The sequence below is a fragment of the Cinclus cinclus genome, chromosome Z (genome assembly GCF_963662255.1).
Source record: "Cinclus cinclus chromosome Z, bCinCin1.1, whole genome shotgun sequence".
In the NCBI taxonomy this organism is placed as follows: Eukaryota; Metazoa; Chordata; class Aves; order Passeriformes; family Cinclidae; genus Cinclus; species Cinclus cinclus.
The window spans coordinates 13,736,295-13,751,612 of record NC_085084.1 but is presented as its reverse complement, the minus strand read 5'-3'; positions in this window follow the sequence as shown (position 1 = coordinate 13,751,612).

Genomic DNA, 15,318 nt, shown 5'->3' with positions numbered 1-15,318 from the left:
TTTGCAATTCCAGCACAGCACATAGGGAAAGTGAAAGAAAACAGCATTGGATATAGCAGCAATAAGTAAATTGTAAGTGTTTCTTTGTAACTGTACTTGCAGAAATTGTTTGCTTTGCACGTGGTCTTCTGTACAATAACATAAAAAAAAATCAACTAATGTAGATATCACAGTGATTTTGCATATTTTTTTGATTTGTTGGCTATAGCTGCTAATTTATGAATTAAGATACTGCTGTTGAGAAAATGTTTTGTGCTTCAAGAAAATGTTGAGGTCTTTGTCTATGGCTATACATTGACAGCAGTAAAGTATGTTCAATATAAGACTCTGTCTGGAGAGAATTTTTAAAAATGGCTCCTAGTTTTCAATATTAGGAAAACTTTGGCCCCTTATTTGGGCAGCAAGAATGCAACTGCATTGAAACACAAGAAGGAGCAGATGGTTAACCACCAAGAACAGGAAAGAACAGGCTTTACCTTGACAACTGTTTAGGATAAAACCAGCTTATTAAAAAAAAAATAAAAAAAAAGCACTTATACTTGTCTTGATTAGACACACAGCTTAATAAGTCAAAGTAACTACATTAGGCTGTTGACTTTGGGGATTCAGATTCAGATGCACTACATTTGTGGTTTTTTTAATGTGTCACTTCAATGTCAGAATCAGGCAAAAAAAGGTGTTTTGTTGTTAGTAAAAAAAAGAAAGCGAATAATCATTTAACCCTACGGAGTGTGGACCACACATTCTCGTGCAGTATATGGGGATTTATTTGTGCACTTATTTTTAAAAAGCCACTGAGTAGCATAGCCAGTGAACTAGCCATGATAGTCTTTGCCTCTTGTGTGACTGCCATGTGACCTCTAGTACACTTTGGGGAGCGGCTCTGTGATTGTACTTGTGGCAACAAATAAAGCACAACTGAACTCTAAGCTGTTATCAACACTCAGCTAAATTAAATACATTGGATATTTTGAAATTTATGCTAATCGCTATGAGATAATTCCCATGTTAAACTAATTACTTCAGTTGTAATGAATGGACAATATAAAGAACTTAGAAATCATAATAGCAACAAAATCCCTTATTTTACAGCTGCACTCTCTGCCTCATTTGATTAACACTAAAGAAGTTACTTAAAAACTAAACAAACAAAACAAGAAGAAAGAAACCTGAGTATGTATTGTAGAAATGTAGAAGACAAATAAAATATTTTTTCATATGTAATTACTTTTAATATATGCTTGTGGAAGGTCCAATACTATGTATGCTGTCTCTGTAATTTTTGCTGTAAATAACTTGGGACAGTGAATACACTGATTTTTTCTATGTCTCTGTTTAAACATAAGACTTTGTAATGGTTTGGGTTTTTTTTAAAGAGGAAAAACATCAAAGAGCAAATTATGTACTTGCTTCCTGTAAGTGTAATGTACTCTTCAGTTTTTATGGAAACTGATTGTAATAGATAAAGCCTTTTGACCAGCTGTTGATATTTAGTGTATGCTTCTGTTTGCAATTGGGAAAAAAATGTGGGATTGTCAGTGAAACATGATCCCAGCAAGTCTGTACAATTAGTACTATAATAATTCCTGTGGACTGCATTTGACTGATTTGAAGAAAAGTTGTTCAAGCAAATAATGCTTCCTTATAGCATATGGCTTTTATGAATCTTTCTGACATGACTTATATTAATAGAAACATTTCTCTCTTTCCAATGAGCAAAATATTTTTGTATGCCTTTAATTTCTTATTCAAATTTGTGGTCAGGTCACTCATTAGCTGTAATCTGAAGCCATAACTGATCTTCACCAAATGCACATTTTAAAGGTCATAATGGAAAAAAAGAAACCATGTCCAGTTTACCAACAGCTGTAATGTAATACAGGCAGGAGCATAAATAATGAGCAAAGTATTTAGATGCTTTTCTGGCATCCAAATGTGACTTTAATGGCTAGTATTTTGTGATTACCAATTTATAAAATAATAAAAACATAATTAAGATAGATATTTAGATTTAAATGAAGCTTTCTAATATTTTTGAAATATCCCTGAAAATGCTTTTAGGATTATGAGAAGAAATGATTTTTCATATACTTCCCACTTTCAAATATCTAATGTTTTTATCCTATTTCCAGTTCATTTTGTTAGAGTGAAATGAGATGTTAAGACCCAGGATCCAAGCCCTGAGCTATTTGGTGCTTGGCTGTAGTTACATTGTTGTAAATCAATTTAATTTGAATTTTAGGGGTGTGTTGTTTTTTATTTGGTAAGCATGTTTACCACTGTTGGTAACACACGAGTTGCATTGCCTGTCAAGAAGTATGATAATAAACAATCTAATAAAATAATGAGTAACACTCAAAAGTAATCACTCTCAAAAGACAAATAAAAGTTCCTTTCTAAAATCAAATGCCTCATAGAGTCAACACTGATTTTTATTTTTTTTAAATAAGCTTAATTGTGTAATAAATGTGATGTATCTTAACTGGCTTGTAGTCACAAAAAGCAGAAATTGCAAATGAATCGCAACGTACTGGGTAGAAATCTAGCTCCACTGAAACCAGCAGCAAACTCTTCACTGATTTCAACAGTGCTAGGAGTTCATAGAGAATTTTTACAATTCTCTTCTGATCTTTCTCCCTTGTTTAGTATAATTGACCTAATTTATGTGTATATGACTAAAAAGACAGCCTGATTCATTTAGAAAGTGACCATTAAGGGTTTTGAGGGTATTTTTATCACGAATCTTGTAGGACCAGCATCCTTGTCAAATAAAAAGGTTCTATATTACTTTAGAATGTAATAGACCTTTGTCTTATTTTATGACCTGTAAATTATTAGTTAAACACTGTTAGAATTACATAATAATGCACACATGATTTTTGAATGTTTTCTGTAAATGACAATCAATGTTGATGAAGTTCCTTTCTTTAATGCAAAAATTAAAAAAAAAAAAGTATAAGAAAATAAATTCTGTTGTGGGTTTTGGTTCGGGCTTTTCTTTTTCCTGTCCCTTTAAATTACCTGTATCTATCAGGAAAAGGTACACTGTGTGCATTTTCAAAAGAGAAAATAATTCTTAATATCATGTTTCCCTACCCACAGCAGAGGAGTTTTAACTAGATCAACTTTGAGATCTCCTTCCAGCTGCAACCACTCTAAGGTTCTATGATCAGGTGCCTGTACTTAATTTCAGAGGGTTTTATAACCAAAAGAATTAGGTATACAGCATGTTGCAACATCAGCTGATAAGAACAGTGGCTTTGTTTTGCATTTTTAGTCACGGTTGTGACTTTTGAATATGGAAATTGCTATACTTACTAATTTATTTCTCTGTTTATTTGGGGGGAAGCTTCAGCTAGTAGAACAGCAAAACAACATAGAAACAATTGTGTGATAGCAAACTGCACAATAGTGTAACAGAAGGTTACTTTATTTAGAAGAATATGCTCTTTTTGAAATGGCAAATATGTCAAATATTTTTTAAGACTGTGTATGTCTAGCTGTCAAGGCTGTAAGCAGTACTTTTTAATGATGCTAACTTTAAATTTTTAGGACCCTAAATTTAAATCAGAAGTAAATTTAAAAACAACAATATCAAAAGGCCTCATTTTGCAAACTATTAGGCACATGTTTATTAGTGTACTGACCTCAGCAGGCTTAATGCAGTGCTTACACCTAAAGCCAGCAATGTTTAAATGTTGTTCACATCACTGGGAAAATGACTGAGAGTATAAAGATAACAGTACAGAAATTATGGGGGGAAATACAGTTGCTACTCCCAGGTGGAATGCAGTCAGCATACCCGACCTCCCAGACACAACACAATCTATGGGGTCTAAATGGAGGGTGGAGTGGAGACACCATGGCCAGGCTCTGTCACAACCCTAGAGAAGAGGGAACTCGGTGTCCTTTCCAGCTGATAACCCTCCCAGCAGCCTAAAACCGAGAGACATGAAAGGAGATGTCCCGCTCTTGAATCAGCAGCTGTGGGGAAAATCAGTGCCACAGGTCCCCGTCCCGAGGATATCTCAGGTGCTGTCCTGAGATCTCTGCCCTCAGGGTACAACCACCCCTCACTGAGTAAGATGCTCCACAGCCAGCAATGGGTAAAGATGTGGAGATGCAGCAGGGGAGTGACCCTGACCCACAACAGGCCCCACAACAGGATGCTGACAGACTGGTCAGGCACAAGGGCTGAGGTTTTCCTGGGGCAATCACATAGGAGGCTTGGAGTAGATCTCCCCTTTCCACATGACTGTAGCACAATACAGGTAAGCAAGTTTGGGCTGTGAGATGCTGCAATTGCAGGTTGGCTTGATTAGATTTTCAAGTCCCAGGTCTTTAAGGCTCATTTGGAGGTTTCACATCAATTTGAAAAAATTTCAGACAAGTGTAATGGGGAGTTCATAAATAAACATTTACATTTCAGATATGATGAAGCTGAAGAGTTTACTAGCCTTATGAAATAAATGGAGTGCTGCATTTACACGCATTATTTTGAGACACAGTTATATAAAAGTCTTACAGGACATAACTTACTACACTACTGTGCTGGTTAAATGTCATTTAATATTCCAGTGTGTGCAGGCCCACAACAGATCTCCTCCCACAGAAATAAACTATTGTATACATTTTTCGCATTGCAGGTTCTGGAAGGCAGATGGATGAATATACGCTTTCTAGAAAGACAGTGGTGAAATGCATTATACAAAACAACATTAAATAATTATAGTTAGCTGTCAGTCCCAGAAAAATTACATACTCACAGGTGTTCAATTAGTCACAAACCCATGCAAATGCAGCCTTCTGGATCATGATGTATCATAGATGTATTCAATCATAACTTACCACGAACTTCAGGCAACATCTCTGTAGCAGAAACTGTCTTGTGAAGTGTGATCAACATCCTAAAAACAGTCCAGTGTTTGTATTCAGTAAATCAAAATCTGGCTAAACAAATTTTCTGCCTCTCTTCCTTCTTAGTCGTTTATTGTTCATCTGACTTCCTATCCTCTTACCCAGTACCTCTTGAAAAAGTCCTTTGGGTTGCAGATTGCTTTGGGAGGACAAACTCTGACTTGATCTAGTGCAGGTGTAGCTGTAATGTTGGTGTTAAAGGCCATGCTTCTGTTTCCCAAAAATGTCTGTTTACTTTCCTATGCATGCAGATTAATTGTGGTTTTAATAGTCTACATATATAAGAGAAGTGAAATTTATAGGCAACGTAAGAGCTTCAGTTAGTCCCAATGAAGAGACTGATTCCGGAAGACTTCTATTCCAATTATAGTGGATAGTCTAGTAAAAGTATTACCTACCCCTACAGATGTGTACTAAAAGTATGCTATGGTCTTGGCAAGTCTTTCACCTGTGCGTTCTACCTGTAAAGGCTCAATTCAATTGGCCAGAGGTGCATTGGTCCTGTTTGCATTGATCTTGGGTGCCTTGCATAACCTTTACCTGCTCCTTCTCAGAGCTTTCTCCAGTACATGGACATTTGGAATAACCTATGGCAACTCCAGTGCAGCTGTGGGCTGGTCTTCAGATGTCCACTGGAAGTTTACGTGCGCAACATCCATATTTAATATGAATGCGTAGAATTTTGGGTGTATGAATGTAAACAGATTGGACATTATCAGTGATTTATAAATAAATGCTGTGATTTGCCTTCAAAATTTTCACAACTGTAACTGCATTATGGAGCTTAAGAGGGTACTTCCATGATCAGTAGATTTAGCCCAGTCCTAATAAAGTGTCATGTAACATGTTTCTAGTTCCACTAATTAATCAATAGCAGATTTTGAGCAAATGCTGAATTAGTCTGGAGTTTCCTCAGACTAATAAAAGGAGCCTTATCAGAGGGCTTTAAAAATTGCATTCTCTATCCTGGTGGTTTTGTTGTATTTTGGCATTCAAATTTGCATTCAGTTATAAAGATGGCATCACCAAAATTGCAGTTGTACTCGATCAGCTTTGTGTGGTTCCTCTAAATGACTCAGTGATTGACACAGGCAAGATTTAGCATGTCCTTTGATGCTTTGTGACACACATGTAACACTGAAGTTTTAGCAAATACGTGCTGGTATTCTTCTCTTACCTCACATTTATTGCTAAATATAAATCCCATATATGGTCTCATTTGCACTTTCATTTGGGTAGAGACATTTCTCTAATGATTTGTATACCCGGATCTTAACCTGTGTTTCACAGGCTGACAAATAAAACAAAGCCCTCATCATCTCTCACACTGGTATTTTCCAGGAAAGACCTGCTTTTAGATTGCACTGTGTCAAGAGAGGCCCCTCCTAGAGTGTATAATGTCCTTGCAGATGCCCCAATGATCCTGTAAGCAGTAGTTCTACTGAAAACCAGGGCATAGTAACTGGTTCCTATGGGTCCAAACAATGGCCTCTTCAGATCACAACATCTGTGGAGGAAGTTGATGCCTCTATTAAATACCTTCAGTCTGAGAACGGCCAAGTCATAATAATGACTCTGAAACTACTATTCTACTTCGTATCCATTGCATTCCCTAGATTATTTACAAGTCATTGAGTCAGAAGCAGGTAACATGAGAGGGCAATGGAAAATAGATAGTAAATAAGGTAGGCAACATAGTGTAATTTCTTTGCCTTTCACTGCTAGGAAAACTCTCCTCCTACTGCACCTTCATTAGAGGGGAACTATTGCATCCAAATTTGATACAGTCCATATTCAAGTCTGCCTGGAGAAAGGAGGGAGTAGAGGCTTTAGGCTGATGCTTTTTTTTTTTTTTTTTTTTTTTTTTTTTTTTTTTTTTTTTTGGTGAGGGGGAGGGGGCATAGTGTGAAATCCCAGCCCTTTTTTAGGAATAAGCTTACAATTAATATAGAAATAAATATGTCTACCACCTTCAAAAGCCTTGCAAGAAAATAGGTTACATTCATAGTGGCATTAATCATGCTCAATCTATTTCCCCTCTCTGCAAATCAGTGCAGTTTTCAGCTAACAAGAATGGGTGCCCTACTTGAGCAGACAAACCCAGGTAGAAGAGGCACTTAGCATGGCATTACCATCATTACATCCCAAGGTTAAAGGCAATGAAACTCCAGGAGCAGCAAAGTCAAATCAGTTCAATTGTATGATTGTTCATACTCATGAAGTGGTGAGGCTGGCAGGGGATCCAGCATAAAACTTAGGACTTTCCAGAGGAGCTCCTTTGAGGTAATTCATTGCCCTCTACAGTAGCTTAAATCAGAAGGCTAGAATGGTCACAGTAAATGTGGCTCCTGACATTTCTAAAGAGCAATATTAGTGATAGCCAGCTGCTAGGCCAGATGTCAAAGATGCATTAAGAGCACTTGATTTTAATCTAACTCGTTCCCAAGGAACAGAATGGATTTGGCTTTGAGCAACGTGATAAAAGATAGATTGTGATTAATGAAGCACATTAACTTAACCACCTAAGTTTACTCCCACTTCCTTTTCTCCAGTATTTTCACTGTCCAAAAGCAGTTCTTTTGCTTACCAGCCTTGCAAGGGATGTGTAAATTGTTAACTATCAATCTGAGAGCCATTAAAGAAGTTGCTTTTGCTTTCTCAGCTTGAAAACCAAGGGAGAAGGATAATAGGTTTGGTAAACAGAGCTGTTCAGATAATGGAGAAATTCAAAGAAAAGCTATCATAGAGTCAGCATGAGAGCTCTGTGCCATAATACTTTTACTAACCTGATTTCAACATATAGGTGGGAAGGACTGAGATAAAAAAGATATGGGGATGTTCCAATTCAGCACAGCCTAGAACAGCAAGAAGTATATTTTTTTCCTTTTGCTTAATCATTTGAACAGAGGGCACAGTGCTGGAAATAACTAGTTAGTGTCTGCATTTTTGGACTTCACACTAGGTAATGAAGTAGAGTGTATGGAACTGCAAATTCAAAATAGAAAAATAAATAGAACACCGTATCTAATAAATGGTGTATATTTATAACAAGAAGTGATCATCTACAGTTCTCTCCTCATTACATGGATTCAAAGAACATCATGCATAGGAAACATTTTTGCATAAGCTTGAGCTTGGACAATTGAAAATACTGTCATAAATATTGTCATATTTAAAGCAGGCTTCATGCAGTTCCATGAGCCATTTTGCAATCTGTAGGGAAGTTCTGATCTTCCAAGGAGAGAAAAGGAGTGTAATAATTCCAAACATCAAGAATTACTGAAAGGCAGTGACAGTCAGAGGGCCTGGAGGGTACTACCAAAATCAAGAAGGCTGTCAAAATATCAGTTTTTATGGGGCTTCTGGTTGGATTCAAAATTCAAGCATGTCCTCTCATGGCATCTAAACTTAACTATTGTGTCTGAATCCTCAGTTTCAGGCATGCTCTAGTAACAGATGAAGTTCTGAAAAAGAAAATAGACTTTTCACATTTACCAGCTACTTTATAAAGGGGATTTATTTTGTGTATTATACATCACATTTCAGAGCTCACTAACCAAGCAATAAACTTCAGCTGCTCAAAAAAAATCACCTGTCTAGCCCCATTTGAAGACTGCTGCAGTAATATGAAAATAAAAATACTTGATCCCTTAAGCCATTACAGAAATTTTGTCATCACGTCATAAGATTTACTTTATCATGTCCCTAAACATGTATGAAACAGTAGACTTAAAAGGATAAGGAGGGTTTGGGTTCAGGTGGAGTTAGCTGTGCTTCCTAATGTTGCAGGGCTGAAAATAAAAGGTCTTCACCTTTCTCCTTCCCACACACTTCCCTTTCTTAATATCTCCTGTTGGGGGTTTTTTTGTCCTTTCTTCAATTGAATTGTAAACATCTAAGCATCTGTAAGGACTTTTGAGGCTGTCCTGTTTTTGAGGCGTACGTACAGGTGGTATTTTGGGGTGTTTTGTTTGGTTTTTCTTTTTGTTTTGGTTTTTCTTCTTTTTAATTAACACATATGCTTGTTAAAAGTAGCTGATTTTGCAGTATCTTAATTGCAAAGCTGGCACCAGCTCAGTCTATCATTTCTTCTGCTTCATGGACCCTGCATGATGTAATTGGATGTCACTTCTGTAACCTTGATCTATATTTTCTGAGGAGAAGGGAGTCAGGATCTCTTTGTAAACTCTTACCAAAATCCCTAGTCTCTCCTGGCTCTAATAAGGGTAGCTCAGGCCAGAAAAGAGTAGGAACCCCACACGGACAAAAGCAAAAACTCAGAAAAGGCTCTCACTCACTGGATCGTGTCCAGCACACTTTCATTCTGGGGAGGCAGAGAGAGAGAGAGAGAGAGAGAGAGAGAGAGAGAGAGAGAGAGAGAGAGAGAGAGAGAGAGAGAGAGAGATAGGAAATGGCGAACCCAGGGAGAAGGGTGGGGAGGGGGAAACAGGATAAACCATTCAGTGCTAACATATAAATAATTGTGCAATATAAAACCATAAATGTGCATTACAACATCTCTCCCTTTTTGTTTAATAAGTTAAAATAAAGGTGTTAGGTTCATTTTAATTCAGAATATTGATTTGCCAACCACTTGGAGTTTGCGGGCAAGTTAGACTGCTTTTGTTTTGTCAACTCTATGTGGTTGACTGCTGAGGTAGAAGGAATGAGACTATTAATGGCTTTTAAAATTAAGCAACATAAGATTACAAATGCCAACACTATTAGAAAAAGAACAACAAAAAATTATAAGATTGTCTTAACTATGGAAGTCCACCACCCCGTGAGGCCCCAGCCTTTGAACAATTCTGAACCAATCCTCAGATTCCTGCTTTACTTGTCCAATTAAGCTGCTCATGTCTCGGGAGGGCTGTGTGGATGTTGGGAGCTTTTGAGGTTAGGTTTGTGCAACAAAGTCCTTCAAATTCCTGGCATTCATGTCCATACAGCAGCAGGAGGAAGTCTACGGCCGCATGATTTTTGAGTGTGGTCTGCCTGGTAATTCCCTCTTCTAGGAGGGAGCTGATGGCGGTGGATGTTAAGTTGGCCCGTTTGAGCATCCAGCACTCTAGGTGGCCCAATTCACCTAGAGCTTTGGCTGCTGCGACCCATGGAAGGAACAGGGACACAGCAACTCTCTTCGACATTGCCCAGTGAAAAATTTCAGAATCACAGTTTCAGTCCAAATTGTCAGCACTTCTCTTTTGAATTTTGTTAGCCAAATTATTTTTGCAAGTCCATTCTTTAATTAATGTTTGGTTGGGTGCTAACAGGGACAACCGCCCGATGGTACATGGCCCTCCTAATAGCCAAGAACGGATTCCTGCCCATGCCCGATCCCCACAGATTAAGAACAGTCCCTTAGGGAAGCTTTTGGGATTTGAATGATACAGATTGTCTGCTGCAACAAGGCTTAGAGTATTACACCACCTTTTGGCACTGAATTCCCCTTGATATTGCAGTATGTTGTGGAAGGCTTTGGTGCTAGAAGGCTTTGGGCTGAAGGCAAAATGAATGCAATATCATACTGGGGAGGAACCCAATAGCTCTAATTCTTGGGGTTCCTGAGCTGCTTTGTGTAAACTAAGCAGCCACTCCTCTATGGGGTTCTTAATCATTACAGCATGCTGCTGACGATTTTTGTATGGTTGGGTGCTGTATGACTCAGGAACTTGGTTAGGCATGTGTGTGTCAAAGCTGGCTGGATATTCTCCAGCCTGCAATAGGATCCCCACCAGGCAGGTGGACATAAGGTTCTTTGCTGCTGCAGTGGACAGGCATCTATTTTCTTGCTAGACCATCTGTGCCAGGGTCACCCAGATGTTTTGACGTGGCTGAGGGACGATCCATGCTGTTGTCAGGCTGTTCAGTGTGAACAGGATGACAGCATGGCTAGGGCTCATCGTGAGGTTGGGTGGGAGGTAGAATTTTTCTAAAAGGAAAAACAAACATTTTTTAAAGCATATTAGAAGTCAGTGTGTGTGCCAGCAGTAAGGCAAATTTCAGGAAGATGTTTTCTCTTCTTTCCGGCGGCATCTTCTTTCTGAAGCAACTGAAACTTGCGCCTCATCCCCTTCTGCTGGAGCTGGATGTTTGGGGACAAAAGGTATCACCCACTTCTGGGGAATCCACCGAGGGCCTGAGGGGGTAGATACATATGCATAGCCATGTCCTCAGGTAACAAGCTCATGGGGACCTTTGGTTTCCCAAGTTTCTGGGTCCCTGATCAAAACTGGTGGACGCTGGGACAGTTTGAATTGACTGCCACTGTTAAAGTGATGAACCTCAGGTGGATGTGTATTTTCAAAGGAACAGTTCAGAAAATTGATAGTAAACATGGCTTTGCAGAGATTCTGCTGTGGAGACATCCACACAGTTGAACTGCTCTGTCTAGCCAGGACCTGTTTGAGCATCTGGTGGGCACGCTTGATCACACCATGGCCTGTGGGCGAGTGGGGGATGCCAGTTTTATGTTCCACTCCCCACTGCTGCACTCTAGGAACTCCTTGGATGCATACGCTGGACCATTATCTGTTTGGATTTCCCTAGGGATCCCCAGCACTGAAAAGGCTTGCACTAGGTGTTGTTTGGTGTGCACAGCCCTTTCTCCCTTGTGGGCAGAGGCATAAACTGCACCCGAATATGTATCAATGCTTACATGTACATATTTGAGGCAACCAAAACTAGGAATGTGTGTGATGTCTGTCTGCCACACTTCACAGCTGCCAAGGCCTCGGGGGTTAACCCCTACACCCAGTGAAGGCATGGCCTGGAGATGGCAGCTGGGACAGGTGGCCACAATGGCTCAAGCCTGACTTCGTGTTAGCTGGAACTGATGGATCAGACCTGGCACATCTTGATGGTATTGATGGTGGCTCAGCTTTGCCTGCTGGAAGATGTCAGGGAGGCGTGCTTTCTCAGCTGGGGCAGCAAGGGAGTCTGCCTTATGATTCCCTTCTGCAATTTCACCTGGCAGATCGGTGTGTGACCTTACATGCATTACGTAGAATATATGCTCTCTGCAAAACTAAATAAATTTGTTTTGAGAGCAACCTGAAGAGCTGCTTATTCTCAATGTCTTTGAGAACTGCCTGCTCTGCTCTGGACACTACATAGGCTGAATTGGTTACCAAATTAATTGGCTCCGAGAACTTCTCAAAGGCTCTCATGACTGTGGCCAGTTCAGCGACCTGGGGTGACTCTTCCACAAACTCAACATCAGCTTCCCAATTTTGAGTTTGTGGATTTCTCCAAGTAATCAGTGACTTGTGGGATGCTCCAGACGCATCAGTGAACACTGCAAGAGCTTTGAGTGGCCTATGGCTCCTTTTCTCACAAGGAATGAGGTGGAATTCCTCATTAAACAGTTTGTGAGATGGGGCATGGACTGATATGTGTCCACTGTAGCTATCCAGCCGCAGGTTGGCATTGCTCTGGAGCAGGTGCTCAAACATTTCTTTGGTCAGTTTATCAAGAGAGTTCTTTCCCTCCTTTGAAAGTCTGACTGGCAGAGGAATACATGCAACGTCACAACCAGCCAGCTCACGCAGCCTTACCCTTGCCTTTTGAATCAGCTGAGCCATCAGGTCTTGTGATAGTCTTGGTGATAGTCTTGGTGATAGTCTTGGATCTTTGATGGGAGAGGAAGACCCACTCTGTGATTAAGAGTGCATCTTTCTGCCCTTTGATCCACTGGGATATCAAACCATGCAGGTATGGCAGCTTCCCCAGGACAATAAATTCAAAGGGCAGCCAGGGCTGATAACGCTGAGCTTTCCTCTCGGCCAAAGCCTTTTCTGCTTTTTTATGACTGTTTTTGCCTCTGGGGTCAGTTCCCTGGGAGATACCAGCTCTCCCTCCCCCTTTAATAAATTGAGGAGAGGGCCTAGGTCCTTATTGGTGAGACCTAGCCAGGGCCTGACCCAGTTCAAAGACCCACACAAGCAATGGAGATCCACTGGGATTTTGGGATTACTATTAATTACTAATTTCTGTGGCACAATGCTCTGTGCAGTTATTTTTAAGCCTAGGTACTTTCAAGATGGCATCCTTTGGACTTTGTCCTCCTGCAATTGAAATCCAGCAGAGGTTAAAACTTTAACCACTAGGTCAAGTGTATGTTGGAGTATAGAGTCACTGGGGGTACACACAAGCACATCATCCATGTAGTGTAGGATAATGGCCTCCCTTTCTTCGGCATGCACTGGGGACGCAAAGTGGCCTTGTGGCTGCCCAACCTTGTTAAACAAACATTTATCCTGCCTCCCCACACGCTGTTTCCCTTCCTCCCCCTTTTTGATTAAGAGAGAGACTTTTGCCAGTGTGGAGCCTGCTGCATTTATATCTTTGCGTGCAATTATCTCGGCTGTGGGTTTTTTGTTGTTGTTGATCTTGTTTTGTTGCTGGCTTTGTGGACAGTCTCTGGTGAAATGCCTGGTTTTCTGCAGTGGAAGCAGGTGATGTGCTGAAGCTGCTCTGGTGTCATGGGCTGCTTCTCCACTCCTTATGTTACAGCTGCTGCAATCTTTGGCTGTGCCACTCCCAGCTTCCTTTTTGGTGCACTGAACAGTTCTGGTTTTTTTTGGCACAGGCCTTTATTATCTTTGCTAGAGTTGATGTAGGTTCTAGAGGCAGGCCCAGGATCACCCTGCAACCGGCTTCATTAGCATTTTTCTGGGCCATCTCCTTAATAATTTCTGCCTGTGCTATTGGGTCTTCAACCTGTCTCTGTATCTGTTCCCAAAGGTGATCAATAAACTGTAAAAAGAGCTCAGAGGCAAACTGTTTAATTCTGATATAACTACCCATAGTCTCTGATGCAGGCAGTTGGTTAAAAACCTTTTCTGCTATTTCAGATTTTATCTAGAACAAATTTGGTTAACACCCGAGCTTGGTCCTCAGGGTTAGCCCACTCCCCTTCACCACATAGATGTTCGTGGGCGATATCATTACCATCTGTATCAGTTGCTCCCTGGATGCTTTGTTTAAGTTCTTTTAGGAGTCCCCTTAGAGATCTCTTCCAAATGTTTTCCCACACATCAAACTCTGAAGGGCTTAGGAGACACTTGAAAAGATCTCAAAGGTCGGCTGGGATTCATTCATTGGATGTTAGGGTAGCTTTCAACATCCCTTTAAAGATTTCACTATTACAGCCAAATTCTTCTTGTATTCTGCAAATTTCCTTCTTGCTTTGATATGACAGGTACTGGAATTTTTTAATTTCATTTCTCCTTCCTGTATATATAACTGGAGCAACTGACCATATGGCTTTTAGCTTCCAGTTCTGACCCCTGGGTTCGTGATTCCCTAGGTTTCCTCTCACCCACCGGGAGCCGGGAGGTGGGCTACCCCTTCCTCCGCAGGGGCCAGTAGGGGGGACACCCGCAGTAACCAAGGGAGGAAATGCTTTCCCCAACTCGGAAACCCACCAGGCCCGGGAGGCTGCCAACTCCTGCCTGTCGCGGGGACCGGGCAAGGGCTTATCTTCCTTGCTTGGGAATCCAGAGGGAGAATCCCTCCTACCCCGCAGGGTCTGTGAGGGGGGATGGCCCCACCCCTCTCCCCGCTCAGAGGGCAGGCTCCTTCTTCCCCTGCCCCGTTTCCGTAGCAGCCCTGAGGACAGGCATAGGAAACCTGAGCACGGGAGGGGGCGGAGCCGCCCAGGTGGGATGGGGGACGGTGGGAACCGGGATTGCAACACATGAGGGTGGGGCCGCAGGGTGGGCACTTGGAAGAGGGAGGGGGCAGGTCTGAAGGACGGAAAGGGTTATTGGAGCAGAAAGGGTTGGGGGAGGGACAAGAGGGAAAAAAGGGATTCTGGGAAGAAGGAAGGTAATCCGGGGGACCAAACACGTGGCTGCCACCATTGTGGACTCCTCCCCCCCCACCACGTGGCCAGCGACCGCCACGGGGATCCGCCATGTGGCCAGCACCATTTTGGACCCCTAACACGTGGGAGCTGCCAGCAGGGGTGGGGCCAGGGCCGGGGTACTGGGGGAGACATGCGGGTCCTGGGAAGCCACGGCTATGCCAGGCTTCCTGCACATTTTGGAGAGACATGCGTGTCCCCTCAAATTCGAGGGCAGGGGGAGAAGGAGGAGAATTAGGGGGAAACGAGGCAGTTGGCTTTGCTTGATTTTCAGTTTCTTTTTGAATGAATTTCTTTCAAATTAGTAAAAACATTGGAGGAGCTGAGATACAATCTTATCTCCATTTTCCTTTTTTGCTGTTAATATATTTCCGATTTTGTCCTAATAAGAGATAGACTCCAGATTTTGCAGGTTAATCTTAGGAAGTTCAAGCAAAATCCAATGAATAAACCATTTTAGTAGTTTCTTAGATATTTTAATATTTTTATCACCTTAAGTTGTTTTTTAACTTGGTTGTAAAAACTCTTCTGTT